At 43.4% G+C, this 13,877-nt stretch overlaps 1 protein-coding gene across 1 annotated transcript in view; it reads left to right on the top strand.

Moving 5' to 3' along the window:
• The window catches only part of LOC135978000 (uncharacterized), a 1,156,726-nt gene that overhangs the window by 181,259 nt on the left and 961,590 nt on the right, over positions 1-13,877 (top strand). The gene's annotated exons all lie outside the window — the stretch shown is intronic.

Genomic DNA, 13,877 nt, shown 5'->3' with positions numbered 1-13,877 from the left:
GGTCTCAATCCCGAGACTCTGAAATGAGGGACATCATTTTTTTTTCTTGAACACACTGTTGTTTTTTAAATTACATACAAGCTTGTAAATAGCCTGGAGCGTCTTACAATGGAACTAAACGATTCTGGGTACTGAAAGCACGTTATGTGCAAATCCACTATTTAAAAGAAAAAGACCATTTGTTCTGATCATAGAATATTAGAAATGAAGAGATGCAAGGGACCCTGAGAGGCCATTAAGTCCAGTTCCCTGCTGACCCAGCCCCGTGCTGAGGCAGGGCCACATTCACTATATTTTGCATCAGAGACCCCCAGTCTTCCCTCCCCGTCTCTGTCCCCTGTGTCAGTGACCCTCAGCACACCCTCCCCCCTGCTTCCCATGTCAGAGACATTCACCCAAAATGGGGCCTGCACAAGCTATCCACATCCATCGCCCCATTTGCTCCCCAGCAAACTTTCTCAGCTGCATGCTACCCTAGAAGGGAGGGGGACAGAGGCAGCACCACATGTATCAGGCAAGGTGGAGGTATCTGCCACTGGGTGTGGTTGTGTCCAGGTGCCAAGGTGGGACTTTCCAATGGCAATGTGGGACCAAAGGACAACTTTACAAATCAGGGCCAGTTGTGAGATGTCCTGCTCTATGTGGGACACTTGAGAGGGATGCCATCTGGCATTGACTCAGCAATTTGCAAGCTGGGACCACTACCCTCTTTAGTGTGGGAACAGTGGGAGGAAACTTGCCATGAGATCTCCTTCCACCTCCACTAGTGATTACCAGTCCAGATCCCCTTTCAGGAGCTGTATGAGGGGAAGGCAATATGCTACTAGTTCCAATCCCTTCTCTGGCAACAGTGGACCAGAGAAAGAAGCAAATGGGTGCCAGCTCAGAGCCCCTCCTGTAACAGCAGTGGGACAAGAGGGATGGCACTTATTGCCAGTTTAAGGCCTGGAAAATTCCATTCCCCACAGCCCCCATTTCAGATGTCCTGCACTTGAGCTGCTTTGGTTGCTCAGAAGATTGCAGTATTGCCAACCTCCAGTGCTCAAAAGTCATGAATCAAGCCCCCCAAATCATGAGATTTTTAAAAAGTATTTTTTGGGGAGTGGGAGGTATTTGCCCTTGGGTTTTGAGGTACTAGGCTGCTCTTCTGTCACATTTTCAGGCTTTCCTCCATAAGCAGAAGGGTCAGAAACTTTACTTTGTTTTTTTAAATGAAAGCTGAGATTCTCATGTACAGTAACTCCTCGCTTAACATTGTGGTTATGTTCCTGAAAAATGCGACTTTAAGCGAAACGATGGTAAGCAAATCCAATTTCCCCATAAGAATTAATGTAAATAGGGCGGGCTAGGTTCCAGGGAATTTTTTTTCACCAGACAAAAGACTATACAGTAATCACTAATCTAAAAGAGTTGGGACTTTAAGGAAAATATCAAAGTTCGCAAAACTTGTGATAAAAATCATGGGAATTGGCAAAACTGTGGGTTGGCAGTAGCTAGAATAAGAACTCACCTTCCCCCACCCTAGAAAGGAAGCATCTGATGTGGGTAAAATAATGTTGAAGGGATAGTGTAAGGGAGTGGGGTCCTGCTGGCATGTAGCCTTCAAAGACAGTGAAGGCCAAGGTCAGGCTTGACAAAGCCCTGCCTGGGATGATTTAGTTGGGGTTGGTCCTGCTTTGAGCAGGGGGTTGGACTAGATGACCTCCTGAGGTCTCTCCAACCCTGATATTCTATGATTCTAAGATTGTAAAAGGAGAGCGATTCCAGCCAAGACCTGGGAGCCCAGGTCAAGACAACAGTAGGATTTGGAGCAGGCCTCTGCAGAACAGGGAAAGGTGCCAAACTGGGGGAGGGAGTTTTCTTTTTCTGATTTTTTTTTAAAGGGCATCAGTTTTCTCGTGGAGGATGGTCACTTCTCAGAGAGTGATGTTTCAAAACAAAGGAGAGAAACTAAAACCCAGGTCACTGCACATAAATCCTCCATAGTAGGATCCACAGAGGGGTGTCAGAGGCTGGGCTAAAAGATCAGGGGTCTCATGGTCCCTGTATGTGTTTGCATATGTCCTTTAAACCAACATGTTATCTACCCACATGCAGATTATTCTTGCCAAGAATAGGATTAATCTGCACAAATAGAGTAGTGTTGTACCAGGAACCATTGCCAGCAGAATCAAGGATGTAAAATTTCTTACAGATAGTTTCTATTCTCCTAGCAGTGTCCCCCCAAGTTCCTGACATCTGGGCTGCTCTTCTCTTTTTGCAGCTCACACAGGCAGATCAGAGTTTTGGAGCTGCATGGTCTGGCCACGCCTTCTCAGTTCCAGCTTCCTTACAGATGAGTTATTCCCAAACTGTAGAATTTCCATAACATCATTAATAACAAATAACAAAGTAACTACCGGTATATACTTAAGACCAAAGAAGACGGTCCACTTAGTATCTGAACCTTGACTCATGAGCCATCCAGGATGAGTAGAATTGTGGGAGATGCTACTACCAGAAAGGAAATTATCAGCAATAAATTTTCCATTCTGTAGCCCAGTATCTCCCATAGTTCTTGACATCTGGGAAGTAGCGAGCAATGAACAGATGTAAGGAGGGTTATAGAAAAGGTCAGAAAAAGGAAAACTATATCCCTCCCCATCCATATTTTATTAAAGTGCAAAATCATTTCTGGGCCATACCACAGCATCTTCCTGCCAAAGGAAGTCCACCTTGTAGTTATTGATAAAAATGGTAGCATTTGACCAGGTGATTGCCTTACAAACTTCTGCTGTGGTGGATGCATTAGCTCTTTCTGCCCACGAAGTTGCCAGGGTTCGAGTGTGCCCTGAACCCCTTTGGAACCAGAATCTCCAATGCCTTGTACACTTCCACAATGCATAGTCTAATCCACCTAGCAACAGACGACTTGCAAGCTCTGAGTCCTTGGCATTTCAGATGAAAGGATACAAACAGGGCACCTGATCTCCTCATGGACTCTGTGTTTGAAGTAAATTTTCAGAGCCCTTCTGATAACTAAGGTGTGCCACCTCTGCTCAGTGGATGCTGTGGCACTGGACAGAATGAAGATACAGTAGAACCTCAGAGTTATGAACACTAGAGTTACAAACTGACCAGTCAACGACACACATTTGGAACTGGAAATACACAATCTGGCAGCAACAGAGACCCCCCAAAAAAGCAGCAGCAGCAGCAGCAAATGCAGTACAGTACTGAGTTAAACATAAACTACTAAAAAAAAATGGAAAGCAGCATTTTAATTCTGCACAGTAAAGTTTCAAAGCTGTATTAAGTCAATGTTCAGTTATAAACTTTTGAAAGAACCACCATAATGTTTTGTTCAGAATTACGAACATTTCAGAGTTACGAACAACCTCCATTCCCGAGGTGTCCGTAACTCTGAGGTTCTACTATAGAGCCATCTCTTGGGAAGTGTAGAACAACATGGAAATACACCTCTACCCCGATATAACGCGACCCGATATAACACAAATTCAGATATAACGCGGTAAAGCAGTGCTCCGGGGGGTAGGGAGGCATGCTACAGCAGATCAAAGCGAGTTCGATATAACGCGGTTTCACCTATAACGCGGTAAGATTTTTTGGCTCCCGAGGACAGTGTTATATCGAGGTAGAGGTGTACAAAGTTTGTTTTTATGACATGCTTATTACACACTATTTATTATTATTTATCATTACAGTATTTTTATTACATTATGAAAATGGCAACACTCTTCCAAGATCTCACTTTTGTAGCTTGTATCACTTTTGATTAAGCCTGTTATAAGACAAGGCTCCTATCAGAGGCACCAGTAGAAAAAAGGCACCTGATGTGTGATTACCCCCACGGAATGATCCCCAAGCATGATACTAGGAGGCTTAGGAGTTGAAGGACCAGTGCAATACTGGGTCTCTTACAGTTCCAAAACAAATGCGAGGAGATCTTGAAACTTCTGGTATCTCTCTAGAGATGGATATATCCTTGCTATCCAAGTGTCTGTGCCCACTGCCGACTGAGTTATTTGGGTGGACAGAATAAAAGAACTTTTCTTGATGCTGATAATAAAGCCATGCCTCTGCAGGAGATTCAAGGTCAATTATGTAGCTCTGTGGGCTGCTGCTTGGGATGGAGCACTGATTAAGATGTCATCCAGAAAGGGTTTCCAGTGGATCCCCTGTGACCTGACTCTGGGTATGATCACCACCTTTGTAAAGACCAGGGGGAGGAGCGGGGAGGGGAGTGTTTGGCAAGGATGAGTAAAATGGGACAGGGATGACACCATACAGCAGTGGTTCCCAAACTTTAACAACCCGCGAACCCCTTTCACTAAAATTTCAAGTTTCGTGAACCCCCTCCTAAAAATGAATATTTCCAGGGATTTTCTTCCTTACCTCAGCACAAATTATAAAAGCAGTGATCTTGGAAATACACCTCTACCCCGATATAACGTGACTCGATATAACATGAATTCGGATATAACGCGGTAAAGCAGTGCTCCGGGGGGGGGCGGGGGGTTGCGTGCTCCAGCGGATCAAAGCAAGTTCGATACAACACGGTTTCACCTATAACGCGGTAAGATTTTTTGGCTCCCGAGGACAGTGTTATATCGAGGTAGAGGTGTATAAAGTTTGTTTTTATGACATGCTTATTACACACTATTTATTATTATTTATCATTACAGTATTTTTATTACATTATGAAAACGGCAACACTCTTCCAAGATCTCACTTTTGTAGCTTGTATCACTTTTGATTAAGCCTGTTATAAGACAAGGCTCCTATCAGAGGCACCAGTAGAAAAAAGGGGTGCGGGGGCAAAGCCCCCATGCACCCCAGGGCCTGGGGGGCACCGCTGGAAAAGTAAGGAGGCCCACAGGGGCTGCCAGAAAAAAAAGGGAGGGACCCGTGAGGGGGCGTGCTGACGCAGGGGCGGCACGTGACCCTCGTCGCCCCCCCCCGTACTGGCGCCTCTGGCTCCTATGTTTCATCAAGGAGTATCAGATGTGAAACAGCATGAAGGTATTTAAGAAGCTAACTCGAAGAGTTTCTCCTACACAAGCATTCAGGTCTTGAGCAGTCAAGGCAAACAATACATGTTACAACAAAACTTAAACTTGTTCTTCAGAATAATTTAAAAACAACACTAGCAGCCTATTTAATTTTAAAAACAGCAAAAAAATCCACCTCCTTTTCTATTTCGTATAAGAAGTCTTGAAGTTTAAATCTCCTCAGTGTGATAGATATGCTTGCTTTGATCTGCTTAGCTCTTGGAAGTCCCCAAGGCTCCGGGTTGCTGGCCCCGTGCTGCCCGGGGTCCCTATGGACAGCTCTGTCCGTCATTAGGGAATTTTTTCCCGAGAACCCACTGTAACATTTCATGAACCTCCAGGGGTTCACGAACCTCAGTTTGGGAATCACTGCCATAGAGGTTAGGATCTCTCTCCAGAACTTCAATTTCTTCGTCCACTTGTTGAGCCTTTTGAGATCTAGAATGGCTTGGATCCCGCCCTGTTCACTTCTAAATGATAAAGAAGATGGAATAGCACCCTGAGAATCTTTCTTCTGAGGGCATACTCTATTACTCCCATACCTGGGAGGTGAGAACTCTTGTTCTGGATTAGATCATGCTTTACAGGATCATTCAAGATGGGGACTGGATGAAAAACAGATGGGGTGGAGCCTGTAACTCAAGGGCATATCCCTGCCTTCCTATCTCCCTGACTCACTGGTCTGGGATCAAAGCAATCCATTCCTCCAGGAAATAGGAAATCCCTGCTCCCAAGCTTCAGCTTCAAATCTGGGCAGAGACCTATGCAGTCTTTGTCATAAAGAGGCTTTGGGAGCAGCAAGGGTCTCTTGGGCTTTTCCTTCTAAGTCACAGTTCCATGGCTTTCCTCTGGAGAACCTGCTTATCTCTTTGCTGGTATTTCTGTAAGGTTGAAGGCCAAAAGGAATGCCTGTGTTTGAAGGCCAGGTTGTACGCTCTCTTAAAGGCCTGGTGTGGCATTGGAAGGGACTGTTTAGATTTTGCAGCATTGTCTGCCACTAGCTTGTCTCCAAAAAGCAGGGTTTGTGAATTTGGCAGAGCACAGCATCTGTTTTGAGAGACTATCCACCTTCCAGGGACAGAGCTCTCAGTGGCACAGGGTCACTGAGCTGGAGGCCATGGCTTTAGCTGAAAATCTCATCATGTCCACTGAGGCATCAACAATGAATGCTGTTGCCAGGGAAACTTTCTTTAAAATAGTGGCGAAGACAGGGTGATCTCGATCCTTGAGGGCTCTGAGATCTTCCAGCCAGGAGAGTGATGCCCTCGCAAACCAAGTACATGCAAGGGATGCTCTGAAGGAGGTTAAGGAGGCCTCAAAGTCTTTTTTGAGAGGGTCCTTCATTTTTCTATTGGTGGGGGTCCTTATGATAGAACTCCCTTTCCCGTTCCCCTGTATCCCATAGAATTTAATATCATTTCTGTTAATGTACTTGCCCCATTTGGCTTATCCCATTCATCCTGGATTACTTCCTTGAAGGAGGAGTGTAGGGGAATCACGGCCTCGGGGGAGGATTTTGAGGAGAGAAATTAGCTCAGAGGCTTATTCTTGGGATTTTTTTCAGGTTGAATATGAATAGTGGATACAACCTTGTTTCACATGGCCTCAAATTACTCAGGTAGATAGAATGTATGCTGAATCTTTCCCTGGTCTGGATCAGAAATAGAGCCTGATAATTCACAAGCCTTTGGGGAGGAGAAAGGGGAAGTGGATGAGGAGTCAGAAGACTCAGACCTCCTAGATCTTTTTGCTTTTTATTCCCCATTTTTTGCATTCTTTGATTTTTTTTAGCTCGCTTAGAGAGCATTTAAGCTCCACTTTGGCTTTTTGTGAGGCCTTTTGTGACCTTCCTGAGGGCCTGAAGTCCTCTCACAAGATCTCTTTCTGAGCCTTGCCTGCTGGGTCCCATTTCCCCATGGGGGGGAGAGGGGAAAAAGCTTCCAGAGTCTTCCTGGACAAATTGGGAAGGAGAGGGAGGGTGCTTATGAGCCCTGCTTCTTTTCCCAGGGTGTGCAGGACCCATTTTAGGATTTGGTGGGGTGGGATTTGTGACAAGTCTGTTCTTCTCTGTTCTCCAGGGGCCCCTGTGTCAGCTGACTGGGTTCTCCTCATCCTTGGAGACTCTCCCTGCTCTGCCCATAAACTCCTGGTCCATTATTTCCATGTCAGAGTTGTGGCTGCTCCAGTAGGCAGAGGATCACACACACCTTCCCCAGGACCTAACTCATAGTACTGGGATCTTAACAGAGTTAGGGATAGAAGGCTAGGTGCAAGCTGGCCACAACTCACCATCTGCCAAGCCTGAGAGGGCAGTCTCACAGATGGAGCACCATTGGATCTCATTCTATGCTTTTTCAGCTGCTCTGCCATATCTGGATGATGGTGCAGAGGAGCCAGCAGGGAGGCACTGCAGGTGAAACTCTGGGGAGTTCCAACACCTGGCTAAAAAACTGGCCCCGGGGTAGGAGGAGCTAGGAGGGAGATCACTGCTCACCACTGCCCCCAATTTTGACAAAAAGCCCCCCTTAGGCAGAAGTGAAAGCTGCAAATGGAAAAACCACCATGCACCAAACCTGGAAGCAAGCAGGAGCTGAGGTGAACAGGCTTAGTGAACGAGGTCACCCCCCATGAGGCTCCAAAACTCTGATCTACTTCTGAGAGCTGCAAAGGGAGGTGAGCACACCAGACATCAGAACTGTGGGAGATGCTGAGCTGCAGAATGCAGCTGCAACCTCCTCTGCAACAGGGGGTCCCAGTCAGGGTTATCATTTGCTATGGGGCAAGGGAAGTTGTCCCTCCCTCAGACCTTGTTTTGCACACTCCCCCCCCCCCAGATTTTCATAAGTCTATATACACCACTCCACCACCACCACCACCCCCACACACACCCTAACCACCAAGACTTTGCAAGCTGTAATATAATCACATATAATGTTCTAGATGCTTTGCCCCTCACTCCACCCCTGAATTTTTCTGAAATGAGACCCTGGGGTCTCAGAGCAGCTCAAAGCATAGGCACTGATTCTGCACATCTCTCATGCAGCTTCTTCTAGTAACTTAACATGGCATGCCCATTCAGTAGGAAATACAAACAGAATGGCAGTGGCAAACCTGCCTATCCTCCCTTATGATGAATCCCTCATATACTGCAAGAGGCCAGGCTGACTCAAGCAGTTGTAATTTACATGTTGTATTGCAGTAGTTCTCAACCAGGGGGCCACGAGCAGGTTCTAGGGGGTCCGCCAAGCAGAGCCAGCATTAGACTCACTGTGACCCAGTAGAGAAAGCCGAAGCCCTGGGCTCTGAGCCCCGCCATCCAGGGCTGAAGCCAAAGCCTCTGCAATTTAGCTTTGCGGAGCCCCCTGTGGCACGGGGCCCCAGGCAATTGCCCTGCTTGCTACCCCCTAACGCTGGCCCTGGCTTATATATGCAGAAAAACAGTTATGGTGGGCCGTGGAGTTTTTATAGCATGTTCTGGGAGCCTCAGAAAGAAAAACGTTAAGAACCCTTGTTGTATTGGATGATTCTAACTCTGTGTGTGCGCCTGTTTTGGAGGCATGTATACAATCCACTATAATTTGACACTAAACCTCATAGGTGTTGTAGAACACATATCTTGCTCTACGCCTGTGTTAGGACAATATCTCTAAAATAATCCAGACAAAGATTTCAGAAGCAAGTCTAAGGCACCTTTGAAGAAAGGAAGCAGGAAACTCCTCATCATATCAGAAATCCCAAATAATAGCATAGTTATCAATGTTATAGTTCTTAGAATCTCAGGGTTGGAAGGGACCTCAGGAGGTCATCTAGTCCAGTCCCCTGCTCCAAGCAGGACCAATCCCCAGACAGATTTTTTGCCCCAGATCCCTAAATGGCCCCCTCAAGGATCACAACCCTGGGTTTAGCAGGCCAATGCTCAAACCACTGAGCTATCCCTCCCCCCCGCACAGGCACTTTCTCAAGTGATATTTTAATAGCCAAAGCATTTTGCACTGGGACTCTATTACAAACAAAATTCAGATCTAGTGACCCAAGAGCATAATCTTGGTCATTTTTTCCTTCTGTTTAACTTTCAAATAGTTATAGAAAAAATGTGAACTATTTAAACCTGTGGTTATACAGCGTTCCAGTGACTACTTGCATTACACAAAACATTACCACCATGACTTCCACTGAAGACTGTCAGTTCTTAAGTGTTTCAGGTACAAATGAAATACGGTCCAGGAATAATTTAAAAACAAACGAATTCACATGATGTCTTAAAAACAAAATAAAGCAAAAATATAGAATGGGAATATGTGTTAAGGACATCATAATACATCAGATTTGTACACAGTAAGGAACAAAGCAAAGTTAAGTACTGCTAGATAGTCATTTATTATATTATTTGTACTGCAGTAGAGCTTACAGCTAATTTAAGGATGCAATTTTTTAAAAAAAACATTTCTCCCATGGCCCATTATCAACATAGATGTGGCTCCAGTAAAATTATTGATTTTTTTTTCTTTAAAAGGAAATTGCCAATAATGTTTAGTGATCTGATGTTTTCCCCATAAAAGTAAAAGAAGTATGATAAAATGCAACAATACAGATGCATATAATTGGCTTTTGGAAGCCCAGGCTATGATGCTGATGGTAGTCAGGTGAGAGAGTGACAAATTTGGTGTCGACTCTTGCAAACGTCTCTGCTTGAAATTTTACTCGTGTGAATAGGCTTATTGAATGAAGGTGCTCAGATGTTTAAAGTTACTCACTGGTGTAAGTGTTTGTGGGATCAGGCCGTAGATTGCAGCAGAAGCAGGACTATCCAGGAAATATTTTAAAAAAATATAAACCAGCTAAAATTCTTAGATCAAACACTTAGGAGCTGCTTTTTTACTTTGAATTAACAGTTTATTACAGGCAGCACAGCTAGAGAGGCCGACAGTTCAGGTGGCCCAACACTTTCAATTATAAGACCCTGCTTTCAGTTAGTTATGGCTTTGTCAAATGTAAACTGCCTGGGCTGAAGTCTTCCATGATGGGTGTCTGCCCTAAGCTGATTTTCTTTTAAAATAAAGTTTCTGAGACTCGAACAAGGGTATCAGAAGAGGAGACTGGAACTGGGATGAGAAACCGAGGGGGATTTGGGATGAGAAGCTTAGGGGAGAGAGCTGGGACAGGCTGGGTAGAAGCATTCAGACTTGGGGGAAAACAGGGCAGAAGCGTCTATACCCGCTAGAGCACAATCCCCTCCAGAGCCTGGAATGGAAATCAGGATTCCAGAACCTCACCATTCCTCTGCTGTCTGCAAATATCTGCGAAACCCTCTGGCAAAGTGTATGCCTCATCCCCCTCTAAGGCTGGTTCATCTAGGGTGACCAGGAATACTGATTTTATAGGGACAGACCCAATTTTTGGGTCTTTTTCTTATATAGGCTCCTATTACCCCCCATCCCCATCCCGATTTTTCACACTTGCTGTCTGGTCACTCTACACAGAGGATGACGACCTAACTACTACCGCTATCAGTTACTCCATTAGCTCAAGTGGCAGAGGGCTGTGTAGTGGGTGATGAACCATATAGGTGTCTATATGATACCATACAATGTATTTTTTTTTCAGTTTCAACCTTAATTCAGTCCCCTGTTGGGTCTGCATTATGATACAGACTTTAATTACATGATTACATACTATTTTTTCCACAGGACCCATGCTTCTTCAGTGTGTGTCTTGGAAAAATGTATCCCTATACTGTATATGCAGAAGAGAACTTACTCATTTTGTAGTTTTTCTGTCAGTGACATTCTAGTTTTAAAGTTCAGCAGCAGGGGGCGCAGCAGCCAGCTGTCTTTCATAAACTACAGCCAGACAGGAACCACTAGAGGCCAGCGTATCACCAGGTTTTTATCTCAATCACTGGATAAAATTGCCTGAAAGATATAGAACTAAGGAAGTTTCATTCTTCTTTAGACTGCAAATTACTAGTGCTACTTAAGAGTCACTTCGCTGTTTGCAATAACCACCTTAGGAGAGATCCTAACTATTTTTCTTAAAATGGGACATATGCAGTTGACAGAGTAATGCATCAAATAGTTATTACCTTCTTCTGTTAAGAAGGTGGAGGACCAAAGTGCAGGAGTATTATTCTTGTACTTTGTATCACAGGATGGTTTTAAATGTTGGTAGCACTGACATTTGTTATTGGTAGGAAGTATGCAGCACGACTATTAAGCCGAAAAATGGTGTCACATTACAGAGTATTGAAAAGGACTCAATGAAGAGCTGCCAAATAACAGCCTTTAAATTTCACAGGGAAATATCCTTAGATGTAGCATGTGAAATTTCAGGGGGAATAATTTGTTTCTGTGGGACTGAAAAAGGAGGCTCATAATGGGAAGCTGGTTTCTCATTTAAAATATAGAGGCAGATGCATCCCTCCATAACTGAGTTTCATTGGTTGTATCTGTGAAAGTTCTAACTTACATAAGTAAATTTTATAGGGATTTAAAAGATTACAGGCCTCTGTGTTCAATACATTTATGATAAAGCTTTCTAAATCTATTACCGTAGTAGCTTATCCATTTTCCCACATGCAAACTGATTGAAAATATACTGTATTGTCTATTAAAACTTAACCTTAAAATCTGCCAATCAGTTTAAAGATATTTGCTAACTTCATAACTTGATACTTATGGCAGGGTTGTGTTCAGGAGATTCCACAGCTAGAAAAGTAAGGGTGTTATAGGTCAGGCCTAAACTGCAATTACTCCATCAGTTGAAGAAGAAGCAGATAGCTACATTATGGCTTTGTCTAGGGCTATTAACACACTTTTTCATAAGCATTAAAAACTGAAATAAGGAGTTTTTTTCTCCTCTAGTACACAAAGGAGGCAATGGGATATGCTGTGGGCAATACTATTAACAAATATCTTAAGAATGTAAGTCTGGATATATTTGTTCAATTTTGGGCAACTGAAGCGACGCAGAGATGTTTGTAAAAGAAATATAATAGAACATGTCAAATTCCATGCATTTTTGTAAGTGTGTTTCTGATAACTACACTAAAACTATAACTACATTATAAAGTTTTTTTGGACATCATTTGTCAAAAACCAAATTGTGATAGCTGGACCATTTTAATGTCATACTCAGGCTTAAATTCTACCTGAACTCACATTTATGTTACCCACAGCCTTAGAAGAAGATAGGCTCATGTACACATGATAAACATGCCAAAATGTGATCTGATTTACATCAACTCCATTGACTTCACCTGGGTAATTAGAGATAAGGGATGGACACAATATATGTATATAAGCTATCCGGGAAAAAAGTAATAAAAATTACCACTCGGTATAGCACTATGTTCTTTGGGAATATGAAAAACAATCAGAAATGTGTGTTTATGCCCCACTTCCATGATCCTGCACCAACAAAGTCAATGGGAGTTTTGCTATTATATCACCAACATTATTGTGTGGGCTGTATTGTCTCTTGATCTCAGGCAGGGTTTTTGAACACCCTTGAAGTGATGGTAGATGTAGGGCCAGATCCTGTGCTTTTTGTCATCAATGCTGATTTACTATTTCTCTATCTATAAGCTAAGCCATCTTTTTAAAAAGCATTATATAAAAATACCAAAGCAGAGCATCTTAAAGCAAAGAGCAAAAGATAGCTGCACTCAGCCATTTTCTTGAAAGGATAAAAAGCTCTAAAGATATATTTAAAGCAGCAGGTACAGTATTGATTAAGGGCAGGTCTTCACTACAGGGGGGGGTCGATTTAAGATACGCAAATTCAGCTACGCGAATAGCGTAGCTGAATTCGATGTATCGGAGCCGACTTACCCCGCTGTGAGAACGGCAGCAAAATCAACCTCCGCGGCTCCCCGTCGACGGCGCTTACTCCTACCTCCGCTGGTGGAGTAAGCGTGTCGATTTGGGGATCGATTGTCGCGTCCCGACGAGACGCGCTAATTCGATCCCCGAGAGATCGAATTCTACCCGCCGATTCAGGCGGGTAGTGTAGACCTAGCCTAAGAGTGAGCAACTTAACTGCTGGTCAGGGGCCAGAGGGAGGAAAAGAGTTGGCTGTCAAGATAGAGATGCTATAGTTATATACTTGTGAAGCACACAACCTCCACTGCATGATAATTTTGATGGCGAGTTTTAGAAAAAAAATGAAGTTTAAAGAGCCATCCCACTGGCATGAACCAGGACCATGTAATCCAGGAATAGTGATTTATGCTGAAATACTTAGCTTTGGAAAATAAGGGTAAATGGTAAAAAACAAAAGCAGTGCTCCAAATCATTTCTATGATGGAACCTTCTGCTATTATTTATCTGACAAAATACCTTTTAGTGAACAATATCCTTTTTATCGTGCAGTAAACTATACAATATGTGGTATTATTAAAGATGAAAAATCATTTATTTTTAATCAGTGCACACTGCCTGTTAAGAGTCTTGACTTTTGTGGCAGCAAACATCCCGTTTTCATGTAACTGTACTTGGAAGGGCAAAAGGGAACAGAAAAAATATGCTATACAAAGTAATTGGATCACAATAGAATGTGCTTCCAAGTGTGTTTTGCTGTGTCAATAGCTTTAAGAAAACCTCCCCTTGTAGAATAACATCATATTTAAGAGAATTACTCTTCACTAACTGAACTCACACTTTAAAAAAAAGAAATACTCCTTAGGGTACCTTCCTTTGGGATCAATTCCAGCCCCCTTTAAAAATGTAAAACTAATTTCAACTCACTGAAGGAAACCATGTAGTTTATCACTCCTCTTCCAAGATTTTTTCCTATTCAGATTTTTTCCTATCCAAGCAGAACAGAAGT

Source organism: Chrysemys picta, chromosome 1, assembly GCF_011386835.1.
Source record: "Chrysemys picta bellii isolate R12L10 chromosome 1, ASM1138683v2, whole genome shotgun sequence".
NCBI classification, from domain to species: Eukaryota; Metazoa; Chordata; order Testudines; family Emydidae; genus Chrysemys; species Chrysemys picta.
The sequence above is the reverse complement of the archived record's forward strand: the minus strand, read 5'-3'. Positions and strand labels throughout refer to the sequence as shown.